At 39.8% G+C, this 13660-nt stretch overlaps 1 protein-coding gene across 7 annotated transcripts in view; it reads right to left on the bottom strand.

Moving 5' to 3' along the window:
• Chl1 (cell adhesion molecule L1 like) overlaps positions 1-13034 on the bottom strand; it is a 199911-nt gene extending 186877 nt beyond the window's left edge. For 2 of the 7 annotated variants that reach the window (XM_029478803.1, XM_021165654.2), the window contains exon 1: positions 12610-13034. The gene's annotated coding sequence lies outside the window, so the exon portion shown is untranslated. Of the gene's footprint in view, positions 1-11259; positions 11337-11605; positions 11927-11964; positions 12158-12284; positions 12456-12609 lie in introns of those variants that run through there. The other 5 variants (XM_021165652.2, XM_029478804.1, XM_029478806.1 and 2 more) reach the window with 5 other exon arrangements.
• Positions 13035-13660: the final 626 nt, after the last annotated feature.

Genomic DNA, 13660 nt, shown 5'->3' with positions numbered 1-13660 from the left:
ACACACACACACACACACACACACCATAACAAAACAGGATAGTCTCAATTTTGCCAAAACTCAAAAATTATTGGCATGTTACTATTCTCAAATCTGATGGTCTTAAGCTTTATGAAAAGTGAGTGATTGAGGATAGAGAGATGGGTCTTCTGGATGGCTCAAAACTACTTCTGTATTCTACAGACACTGCCACCCATATGTGTACACACACACACACACACACACACACAAAAGAAAAAGAATCTTAAAAACAGAAGTGGGTATATTGCAAGGAACATCATGCTCCCCTAGAACGCAGTGTCTCCCTGGAAGATTTTTAATTTTTTATGTAACTGACCATGTGGTGAATAATAAGTATAAATATATCAAAGGAGATAGTTTGTCAGTTTACTGTCAATATGACAAAATGGCTAAGATAATAAAGTTATAAGAGATGAGGTTTATTTGGCTTGCATTTCAGAGGTTCGACCCCTTGCCCTGTCACAATGAGACTCTAAAGAGTGGGGACTAGGTGGCAATGTAAAATTGCTTTCTTGATGGCCAGCAGGCAATGGATAGAGGAAGAGGGGAGGCCAAGTGCTCCTTTTCCTTTGAAAGCCACCTACTCAAACACCCATGGGCCTCCAACTAGTACCTACTTTCTAAAGGTTCTACCACCTTACTGTAAATCAATCTACCTAGAGTACATAGTAGTTGGTTCTATAAATCTGTTCATAAACATTCCTATTTTTCCATTTCTCCCTATCTTATCTACTAGAATCTGACGTTGAGAAGATAGATAAGCTCTTTCACTGAATCTTGACTTTTTTTTTCAAACCTAGTCTTTAGAAAAATAGGTGATATTGTAAGTTGTGTTTTTAAGACCCTAAGCTGTCATGAAAAGAATATTGACACAGAAACAGCCACAAGAAAAGTAACCAGGGCCATGTGGGCTTTATGTGGTCTTTTTTGCCACAACATCACACAGAATGAAGCCATGTTGGATTACCATCCCATCCACTCAACCCCTTACCAACACAGTGTTGTCCTATAGTCACTCAACTGAGTTCTGCCTAAAGCCCTGACAAAAAGTAACAAGATATTTCATGGTTTAGATTTATGGAATAGTTTGGCATGTATCAACAGATAGGTGAGAAAATGTCATTTCACATGCTACATAACTGGATAAATGGCCATATTTGAGAATTATCTTTTAATAACTCCACTTGTGACTTTTGTTACAGCAATTCTTGGTGTCAACTTGATGATATCCGGAACTAGCAAAAGCCCATGTATCTTGGTATACCTGAGGGGATTTTTTTTAACAAATTAAATAATTTTATATTGGGAAACCCAGTTTTAATCCATAGTTTTTGAGTGGGAAGATTATTGTTAATCTGGACCACATTTTCTGGAAGCAAAGGACATGGAAGTAGAAATCTTTCTCTCTTTGCCTGCTTGCTCTTGCTATCACTGGCAAATTTATTATTTCCCTGGCATTGGAGCATACTTCTTTGGGATTCTAGTGTTGACTGAACACTAACAGACATCCAGCCTTGCGGAGTGAACAATTACAGGATTCTTGGATTTTGCATTGGTAGACAGCCATTATGCCATTCAACTAGCTGGACCACAGCATGAAAGACATTTGGATAAATTATATATATATATATATATATATATATATATATATATATATACATATATATAATTTATCCACATATATATGATTACATGGGTGTATACATGTGTGAATATAAATAGAAAACATATTCTATAAGTTTTTATCTTGAGGGCCCTGAGTAATACAACTATAATAAGTTCCCTCCAAGCTTTCTTCTCAGTGACAAACTGTTGGCTCATTTCCCAAATGATACCCTAAGAATCAGATATAAAAAGTGTATATCTGTTAGCCAGATCCATGCTATTTTGTAAAGTTCCTCTATTTTTGCTGCACTGTTTCACGTCCACTAACTACAGTAATTTCATTTCCAGAAGTAAGGTAGCTTGTTTGCCTAGATTCGTGTCTCCCCTGTACCATCAATCCTTAATAATGACCAACGAGAAAAAGTCTTTATTGATCACCTTAAACAACCACTCACTGCTAACTCTATCAATAGCCAACTGCGAACCAATAAAGGAAACATTTCAATATGGTCATCACCCCTATTCCTGTGAAAATTACCAGAAAGGACACAATCCACATTCTAACATGGGGGTCTGGTCTCTTCTCAGACCTGCAGTCATTCTGCTGTCTATCTGCCTACCTGCCTGTATTACTATATTTTTCAATGCACTGCTCTTTAGAAAGACAATTAGTCTAAGTATTCTCCTTGTACTCCAAACCCCAAACATTTTACTATCCCCTGAATTTAAATTATCTCAAGTCCTATGGTGAATTATTTATGTGCAGTTCATCAAAGCAAAAGATGAGAACAGAGTAAATCTGATTTCAGAAGTCAATCATATGGGGACAGTGTTTATACAGCATGTTCTCCATGTGCAGAATCAATTTTAAAACATATGCCACAGTTCACCTTATTGTTCACCTTATATGCAATGAACAATGGAGTGTCCTGCCTGCAAACAATATCACCCGTTTTGTATACTTATTAATGCACTGAGTCTAAAATGTACTCTTTGGAAAAGGTTTCTTATTCTGTTAGGGATTTCGTCTTATTTAAACAGCAAGAGAACTGGGAAAGAGTTGTTCCACCTGACTTTCAGAAAATGAACTGCACTCTAAGAGGTAATGTTAACTTCAGGATCATTATCCACATGATTTTTGAGTTATCCCATTCCTTACTGCAAAGCTCTCTTTCTTGATGGAAGGACACTGAGTGTAACTTCTTTCCTCTGTGAACAAGCCTGTAAGACTGACCTGTCAACCACTAAATATGGCACATATTGTCGTCTACTAGAACCAAACTGATGATTGTGCTTGTTCAAATCGTTTCAAAATAAAAGCAAATACTGACTGAGGACAGATTTTCATAATAAAATTCTGTGCTATACAGTAATGATTTTTTTCTCAGAAAATTATATTCTTCCGTTCAAATTCCAGGATGGTTGTATAACGCATAGGTAGCTGCTGCTGACCTTGGGCAGACACCCATGCACTCACTGATTTATTTTATATTTTATATGCTATACTAAAATAATTGTTTTATAGTCAGAATTCTTTTGGAAATATGTGATAAATCATTATATCACTCAATATGAGTTTGAATTTTAGGACATTTATAGAGATTTAAATATATTTTGATTGGGTTTAATACCATGTGTTAGTTATGATAGCTTACACATTTAAGAAATTAGTCTATATGATTCAAGGCCTTCAAATTCATTTTAAATGTTTTTGGACTGGGAGCAAATACATAATTATTTCAGTTTCTCAACTGTAAGCTTAGTTATGTTATAAATACTGCACAACAACCTCCTCTCATGCATAAACATATCTGCAACTGCCCATGAGTCCAATTCATTCTTGGTATCAGTGCCAAGCAATGAAAAAGACAGTAGAATTCAACCTTCAAAGATAATAAACCCTAATACAGATGCAGATGGGTAAAAAGCCCAGAAGTTAATGATCCATTCCTTTTATAAACCACAAAAACAAAGGTGCATCCCAACTTGTTTCTCAAGGAGGACAGAGCCTGGCTTTCTCTAGAGACAGGAAATGACAGGCCACAGCTTTCTATCCTTTCTCACCAGCTCTGTATTTGCAGGGACAAAAACTGGCAGAATGTATCCTTAATTGAGGTAGTAAATACTAGGCTGTAGCAGATTGTCTTACTGTTAAATACAGTAATGGGTTTTTAATGGCTGCTGTCCAAAATTACATTGGAGAAAAATGGTTTATTAGTAATAATAATAGCTGACACCTTTATCTTCAAAACACTTTACAAATATTAGCTCATTAATCCTCCAACTGCCACTGAAGGGGACGGTCAATGTTGTTCTTCTGCTCAGCTTATAACTGGTGAAACAGGAAAAGAGAAGATAGCTTTCAAAAGATTTTGTGTGCGGATGTCAGTTTCCAATTTAAACAAGTCGTATCAATTTTAAAATGTGAATGGAAGGCATTCTCTGATGAGAGCCCCACCCATCACACACTTTTCTTTACTACAGGGACAGGGTTTAAGTCAAATCCAATTTATTTGGCCTTGATCCACTAATGCACATACTAGGTTGCACCTGAACTCCTTAGTCTTTTAAGACGACTCCAAGCACATCAACTGGGGGCAAAATCTAGTCAACCTCAGTCACAGACAGAAACTTGCATGCATAAGACAATTAGGCTGTTGAGACTCTATGAGATCTCTCTCCTCTGAAAAATTTCCAGAGGTCACAAAGCAAAATGGAATTAAGGGATTTTTTAAAAGTTAGTTTGTTTTCTATTTTTATCCATTCATTTTGATCTCCGCAGAAAAGAGAATATCACTGAAAAATAACAAATAACTCCAAGTAGTCAATTAATTATTCATGCAGCAATAGGTTGTAGGCTGCACATGCTAGAGCTATTGTTTATGTTTCCTTGCATATGGCCACATCAATGCTCTGAAATTCTTGTCATTATACAATCTATGAATCATTTTTAGCACCATAATGTTTGAAGCTAATATATTAAATCTTGATAGTCGGTGCATTGTATAGTGTGAGTTACAAAAATGTAAAGATATTCACAACCCAGTGATAAACATGCCTTTTTGAAAAACTAAGTGCTGTACTCTAAAGAAGCAGGCAGGGGTTAAACAAATGCTCAACATTTGAGTACACAATGGAAAGATATGGGATCTCCTATCTACAGAGAACAGGCAACAACCATATTCTTAATACTAACCTGTACACACAAAGGAGCCTGTTAGAATCAATTAGCATTTAAGAATGCTATTTACATATACACACTAAAATACTAACAAATTAGCACTTACTTCTAAATACTCTAATTAAAAGACAAGTCCCCACCTTTCCAAAGTAAAGTTCACCAGCTGAGAAAAAAATAACATTACTTCCCAAATTACCGTTATATTGATTGACAGGTACCGATAAAGACAGTGTTATATTTAAGGTCTCAATCATTGTAAAGAATGGTAAGGTGAGGCAGATCATCTGCTATCTTGAACTATTTTTTCTTTATCCAGAATAGCAGAAATGACAAACACATAATACCATTGGTGACAAATAATACCCAGATGTGAGAGAAATCCATGCATATTTATATTATGAATTATCTAGTCTTATTTTAAGAATGCAGAAATGGCAAGCAAAATCTCTGGGGAGAGCAATTGCTGGCTTCTACATACAGCGCTACCCAGGATCTGGCACAGGAACTACCATGGCAACAAATGCTCTTAAGGTACACTTTTAGAGGGAACACAAAAGCTCCCATGGAGTTAACTGTCAACTTGAAAAAAATCTAGAACCACCTGGGAGACAATCCTTGTGATCATGTGTGTGTGTGTTTGTGTGTGTGTGTGTATGACTGTTGCAGTGTATTTTGACAAGATTTCTGGAGGAAGGAAAGACCAATCCACTCTGCGTTGCACCCTTCTATGCATTGGGGCTTGGCCTGCATAAAAAAGGGGAAAAGCTAGTTTGTCATGGAATTTACTCGCAGCAGAGTTTAACTAAGATAGCTACACATATCCCCACCTCTTGCTAATTTTCCTCTCAGTAATCATTCTTCAATATGACTCTATTGCATGAAGGATTTTAAAACCTCTTTTTAAATGGTATTGTAAATAGGATATTTGTCTGTTGCATGACACTTTAGAAAGACTGTTTTTTATCTACTTTTCTCATGTTTACTTTGAATAATCAGATACATAACAAGTAAGTTTGAACAGACAGCAGAACTATAGTGGTAGTCTATAGTGAAAATCAGAATTGATACTTTAGGGGAACGTTGATAGACACAGTACATTTTGAGTATGAAGTGTCAGAAAAGAGATGCTGAAATGGTGTATTGGACTAGGTCCAAAACAGAGTAAGTACAGTTGAAAGCTTGGGATAAGGAACTAGGTCTTTCACTTTGAGTTCTGTCATTGACACATCACATCAAAGCTTTCCTTGGGGAAGGAATTCTGCTCCATGAGCAAACCTGATTCCATAGAAGCTGTCTTTGGCATCCTCTGCACTTTTGTATCAACACTAGTCTTGGAAAGCAGAGAGAATCCAGGCGGATGGACAGTTTGTTCTAAAGCTTGGGGACCACAGTTGAAGCACATATGTGGTTATGATCACACCCATCTGGGGTGATAAAAATAAAGGAGGATATAATAGCAAAAGAAATTAGCTAAAGATGTCCTGAGGTTTGTTTGTGGCAATTCAGGTTGTATCTTTCATTACTCACTTTCCATAAGTTAGAAGTATCCACTAGATACTGAGTTTTGTTGCACACCTATCAAACCCCTCTATTATGAACCAGCATCCATCCTGTTCTATTCTGAGATAGCTGGCCTTTACAGAGAAGACGCCTTTAGCTTCTGACTGGGGATCAAGTTTGCTATTCTGCAGAAGGACTAGCATTTGTTGAAACAGGGAGATGGCATTGTCTTTTGACTAGGCATTAGTTATACCTCTGTCAAAAGCCACAGGTTCAATCTGGCTCTTCTCCTAGTGACTTCACTTCCAACTTTAAGATGAAGGCCAGTATCATCCTCAAAGTTATTTAACACCATGTTGATTTGTCCTAACCCTATTTTAAAAAGATGCCAACTCCTATTTAAATTCCTTTGACTCGCCCTTTGGAAACTAAAATCATTGAAGGGGGCAGGGGTTAGGTTTGACCGAGACCTGACAGAAATCTGAGTCTTTCAATACCCAAGAGGTGGCCATTCAGCTATTCAATTCATACCAAGGAAATTTTCTATCAGCCAAAATCACAGGTCAAGTTATATGATTTGTTTTCCAAAATGAGCCATATGAAGAACTCTTAGAACTTTAGATATTATATAAAAAATTTAATTAGAACTTTTGGGGGAGCAGGCAGAAAAAAAATACATTTTCATATTATATTCAATCCAAAGGGCTAAAGTTTGAATTCTAAATCCCTTTTATTTTACACTGCACAAGAAAATTTTAAGCTGAAACTCACCGATAAGATAATTGTATCCAAAGTTAGTTATTTTTCCTGCCTCCTTTGAAATCATAAGGTAAAAGACACCTATTTTCAAACCTCAAAATACCTGGTTTCCTGATCTTTCAGCCTGCTATAAATCTACAAACCTTGTATGACCTCTTAAATTCCGTGTGGCTTACTCCAGTCATCCACATAATCACAATAATGGCTCCTTTTCTACCTTTCTAATAGAGAGAGATGGTTGAAAAATGAAATTGTACTCATCAGGGACTGGACAAGGCTGTTATGTTTTCTAACCAAACTTCGTGACAGCAGGGCAACTGTGAGTCAGTACTCAGGGCTGCAGGATCTTAGGGATGACATATGCAAACCTAAGGCAATTGGGGCAGGGCACTGGAATCTCGTTGCAAGCTCCACAGACTCTGATTGATGGGAGTAGGGTAGTAATCTGAACAGCTTTCTAAGTACTTCTCATTTCAGCCACAACTAAGAACTACTAGTCTCGATCTTTGAAACAGCTGGCAGAATTCATATAAGTGCATCTAATTAATATAGGCAAAATACGATGGCATCATGGATTACAGCTCACACATATTCATACACAAAGGAGCTAAACAGGCACCTATTTATCTGTTCATTCACATACTAAGAATGATATAAAAAGGTGGAAATTAATGAGCAGTTAATAGGTGCAAATGGTCTCTGTACAGAGAGAATCTTGTGTAATGTTCACAACAACAAGCATGAGCTAGGTGTGTAAACCATTTTTATAAGTGGAATCAATCTGAACTCAAAATGACTTCGCTACACCTGTGAGTTGGCCACTTCAATTTTGAACCCTGGAAGCCTGACTACAAACCCATTGCATTTAACCATCACAACAATGTGCTTTCTACCATGCCAGGGACTGTAAGAGTTTATGAGGTGCATAAAATGGAACACATGCCCTCAAAGAATTTACAATCTGAAAATGGAATTGTGATGAGCACTAAAATTCATAGGCTGTAGAGAAAAACGATATGATTGTTGTTCTTAGAGAGTAAGGAAAAAGGCAATCATATGGGGTGGGAAGCTGGTGGCTGTGTAGATTTCCTATTTCTGTAATTACTAAGAAACAAAACAAACATCAGAAGGAAAAATGTGGCGAGATATAGTAAAAGTCCAAATGTATTGCTACATTTTCCAAATTCAATGCATTTACTATTGTTGACACAGTCTGCCTGCGTCCTCTGAGTTGGATGTTCATGTCTACTTCAAGTTTACTCAATTGTCAGTTCAACTGATGACCAATGAATTCACAACACAGCATCACAGCTTAAAGGATTCGTCTCACCTCAAAGCACTCTACCTCTATCTCTATGCTTGAGTCTTAATTACATGCATACACCTACACATAGTCTTACTGAATTGACTTTAGAAAAAGATGCAAAATTTGTTTGTTTTTATTAGAAATAAATTGTACGTAAATAAAGCAAACATTGTTTAGGAAAAATTCTGAAATATGAAGAGTACCCTTTTTATAATTTTATTATCGAAACACAATGGAAAGGTAACCAGGATCATTTTTGAATCCGCAATACATAAAATCTCAATTAGTTATGGTCTATTTGTGCACTCACTAAAAACATTTGTTAACAAAACAGAATTTTCTACTTTACTGGATAAATATACCAGAAGAAATTGCAGAATAATGTTGAGTTGCCAAGCAACCACCACTCCACTCCCTCCCTCGTTTGGGATCAATCCGACTCATTCATCATGCTTCCTAACATACTGCTGGAGATTTCCAACCAATTTGATTTTCTTGGGAAAATTATAGTGACTTTTGGTAACACAATAACACTTTCATTCTCAGAAGATAAACTTAGATGTTCTTTTGATCAAAGGGATGTGTTAATTCATTATTCTCTACATGGTGCTAATGAGAAAGCTATAATTAACTAACCACACTATTAAAACACACATACAATAAACTGCAGCAATTAGTAATGTTTAAAGTGTTAACCAGCCCCCAAATTAGAAAATGCAGACTCTTCCCTCTACTAAATATATTCAGAAAAGAGAAAGAAGCATATCTAATTAAATTGAGAATTGTTTCCAGTCCCTCCCAAGGGGAAGGAAAGACACGTGATCCCCAAAATGTGAGAGATTTCACTTGAATAGCAGAGAAAATGGCTCAGTGCCAAGTCTACTTGTAGGTAGGCTCAAAGTGCTGGTGAATAATGTAATCTTGTCTTTCAAAGAATGCTTAGCACAATATTTTTTTCCAGGAATGAATAGAAAGAATATCATGCTTTCACTCATTAGCTGTGTTAACTTAGAATATTGTATGTAAATCACCAGAATAATTGCATTCTCTTCAGACTGAATTAGTTAGGATGAAGCTGTAATCAAAATGTTCATAATTGAAAATACAGTATTCTCAGAGTTGGTTTGAAAAAAAAAAGGAGCATAGAACACTGATTGAATCAGAAAATATAGTTCATCACTGCAAGCAGCCTCAGTAGAGAGACAAGTGCATCCTCTTGATTATACCTTGACACGTTAATTAGTTCCCCAAATTCAGGGCTCAACACCTTCCAATCTGTCACGTTTTTCTGCTGCCGCCCTTTGTCTGCTTTAATAAGCCTTTTCCAAGTGCAAGGCTGCTTAGATTTTTAAAGTCAAATAGAAAAATGGTGAAAAGTGAAATCTGTCTCCAGAGCAGATGACGTTAAATCACAGTGTTGGCTGTCATCAATCAAAGGGCAAAATAATTCCCAATAAATAGAACATTTAGTGCCAGAGCTCCTGGGAAACAATATGTAAATGATCCCATGAATTTCAGACAAGCTGTCACACTAATTCCTCGAGGTCCCTTTTAAAGCTGACATGCCAACTGTGGATGTGGGTGCTTCAGCTTACTGTAAAGCTCCACTCCACCACCTAAACCGCATCTCCCTGCTGTCTGATGTCAGTTGCTTTTACTTAATTTTTCCCTTCTCAGTTAAAACTCATAGGACAAAGGTTCTTAGCTTACTTCTTCAGAAAAATGAATCGGGTTAAATTATTTCAGCGAAGCAACTTTAGGTCTAACAGATCTCCTATCTTCAAATATTTCAGAAGGAAATATAAAGGCAGGCTTCTATACAGGTAATGCTTTTCTCGATGAGATAGACTTCAATAAATTATATATGAAAATATTCTTTAGAAATGATTTAAAACTAGTTGCCTAATTGGGGTGGGGTATTAGCATAAAGATACCAGCACCTTGTGCATGATGTGAATTTCTGTTGCACAATGCCAGATACATAAAACTTATACAACCATGAGGCACTTGCAAGAAAGGAAAGGATCCTGTGAGTGTGAACACAAGAACAGTCTAGAAAAGAATGTGTTTAATCTTCATAGTCTTCTGCATTTTCTGAAAGAGAGTCTAGTCAGATGCCACAAACTGTACCCCCAGCTACCTAGCAAGGGCACCTCATGCATTAGATGGCAGTTACTCAGGAGCATCCACGTGATGACGGGAGGGCAGGCTTTGCCATTAGGAGAGGTGAATGTACTGGAGCACGAAAGACCAAGAGAGGGAAAATCCAGGTATATATTAGACTCTGTAGCCACGTTAAATCTAGAAATAGGTCGGTGTTATCACAAAGAGACTGAAACTAAGACAAGCCGAATTGCACCATAAACAGGTGAGAGGTGGAGCTCAGATCCTACAAACAAAATTATAGGGGACGGGAGAAACTGGATTCTCTTGTGATCAGTGGTTTTCCCTGGGCAGCTTTCTAAGCTCTGTCCAGCACTGGACTCGGAGCTAATCTGCTAAGAACTGCTCAGGTTTTCTTTCTCAATCTGCTGCAAACCAGATTTACGAGTGGAACAGAGTATTAATAAATTTAACAAATGTCATTTTCTAAAATTAGATAACACAGAATTTTGCCCTCAATAGAAGTGCCGAGAAAGGACAATCTACCTTATCTAATTAATTTGCGTATTAATTGTAACAGCAGCACCACCAAGGACAACTAACTTCTGGATGGTTATTTCTCATCAGAGAAGGAGGGTAAACTGTCTGCTTGGATAACCTCACTCCAATCTTCCAACTCAAAATGGGATGGATTGATACCCATATTAGTAAGAGAGCAACTGAGACACAGAATAAATAACTACTCTAAGCCACACATTCCAGAGTAGATAGGGCTGGAACTCACAGCCAGGCGCGCGCTCCAGGGCTCTACCTTGATGTACTTCCAAGAGTTACCTAGGTCAGCACCCACGCGCACGCGCAAATCTCCCCCTATTTCCAGCAGCGGGAGCGCGCTGTGGTGCACACGCCTTCCGCTGGCTGCTACCAGCCAGCTCTTCTCAGTTCTGGCCTGCGGGGCGGTATTGATCGCCTTTCTCCCCAGGCAGAGTCGGAAGCTCCTTCCCCGCCCAGCCGCTCAGTGCCACGCACACCTGCTCGTGCTTGCTGGCTACTCGCACTCCCCGCCCACCCTCTCAGCCCGACCGCAGACCACCCACCCAGCTCCCTCTGGCTGCTTTGGTTTCCAATACCTGAATCATGGTGCCGCTGCTCCTCCCGCCCCAGATTTTTCACAGGAATTCCTCAGCTCTGCCCCTCGCTGAGAAAGTGAGGTTCTTCTCAGCCAAGGGACCTAGGGATGAAGACAGCCAGGTTTCCCCAGCCTCTCGGCTTCAATCCTCTTTCTCCAAATCAATCACTTGCTCCCTGCTCCCTCCCTACGCACACTTTCACTCACGGGAGGAAAAAATAGGAAGAGACAGAGAAAGAGGATAGGAGAGGCACAAAGAGGAAAAAGGGACTGTCCGTGACTGGCATCCCCAGCTCCCGGGGCTCGGCTACAAGGGAGCCATGGCAACCGGGGCCCCCCGACCTGCCTTCTAGCCCCCACCTTGTTCGGTTGAGATGGAGTGCTCTGCTTCTATCTTCTCCCTAACCTGGCAGTTCACAGATGATCATTCTTTCCAGGCTGTAGGCATTTAGGGAACACCACTGCAAGGAAGATGCATCTCTAGAGACTTAACAGCTAGATGGGGAATTTGGGGCTGGGGATAGAAAGTCTGGACCCCAACACCTAGAGGGGGTTAGTGGGGAGAAATGTAGTACTTGCCCCCACTCCCTGAAGGCTACAGTCTATGGAGGGTATGCATCCTCTCCCTAGGGTAAGGAGGCGGGCGGTGGCTATGTTGGAAGAAAGACAAATCAGCCTACCGAAGGTTGGCAGCTTGGAGGTGCAGGGGTCCCCGAAGCTTGTTTACTCCATCCACTGACCTGGAGCTGTCAAAAAATCCAGCCTTAGCCACCTGCGGCGGTGCTACGAAAGGTGGCGCCTCTTCTCAGGTTAGGGAAGGGACCTTGAGCCACTCCCATTTTGGGCAAGAACGGAACCCAGGGACGTGCACCATTTCCCTTTCATAAAGAGTTGCTCTTCTCCCAGGAGCAAGCCCTTGATTTCCTTCCACCTCCCTCAAAGAGTTGACTAAAGGGCAGATGGAGAGAGTCCCATCTCTTGTAAGGCACGCGCAAATAGACTCACCTGAGCCGCCTCTTGACATCCGAGCTGTCTGGTACCTTCTCTTGGGAAAACTTCTCCTAAAGCTGGATCACTGGGGCAAAGGGGACCAACGAGGTCCAGCGCCTCTTGGAGAATCCAGGGGAGTTTCTAGTTGGGCGCTTCCCGCTGATCCACACCCCGATCTGCCCACAGAGATCCCGTCTGCCCCCTCCTGCTGTTGGCACAGGTCTCCAGAAGGCTGGACCTGTTCGAGCTTGTACCGGTATCCACGCCCTCCTGCCGGAGACGACTGGCTCGCGCCTCTTTCTGCTGTCCCCGGGATCTGCTCTGCCACCCCTCACCCACACGGCTTCTTTTCCCTCCCTTTTACACACACTCCCTTGGGACAAGAGGCAGCTACAGGCTTGAGACTTTGGTTTTATGAAAAGCGAGGGACAAAGAGAAAACTTTGCTTGTCATTTTTAACATCTCCAAGCCCTCAAAGAGGCAGGATAGCTGCCGGGTTCGCCTTGCCACTGAAAACCGAAAAGAAACCCCTCCCCTCTGCTCCCTGGTCCACCCTCCTCTGTCTGTTCACATTCCACACACAGGCTCCCAGTCTGTTTTACCCTTTGCTGCATGGCTGAGGGGTGTGGTGCCTTGTACCACTTTTTTTTTTTTTTCCTTAAAGTCTTGCGGGTTTTGCTTCTTTAGTTAGGAGGGCGATGGGACTTGCAATTTAATTTACAAAAGAACCATCTCTATTAGCTGTCAAATCAGTGCAGGCATAAATTTAAAAAGCTCTTCTACTGTTATCTAACGTACAATTTGTGCCCCACTACCATCTGGACTTCTCCAGATTGATCAGTGACGTTTTCCTATTTACTCTCTATTAATACAGTGTTATAGAATAAAAGCTTTCCTTGCTTATCCCCAGCGCCAAAGCCCACTCTTGATGTTGTATGTATCTCTTTTTACCAGCAAACATGATGTTTCTTTTAGGGGTGCAGTAAAGAGGGGCTACAAACTTTGGCAATCTAACTGGTGAGCACACTTTTCATTTTTTTCTTCCACACATTGATGATACTTTCGA

This window comes from Mus caroli, chromosome 6 (assembly GCF_900094665.2).
Source record: "Mus caroli chromosome 6, CAROLI_EIJ_v1.1, whole genome shotgun sequence".
Lineage (NCBI taxonomy): Eukaryota > Metazoa > Chordata > Mammalia > Rodentia > Muridae > Mus > Mus caroli.
Note: the sequence above shows the minus strand (reverse complement) of the source record. Positions and strands in the feature narration are given on the sequence as shown.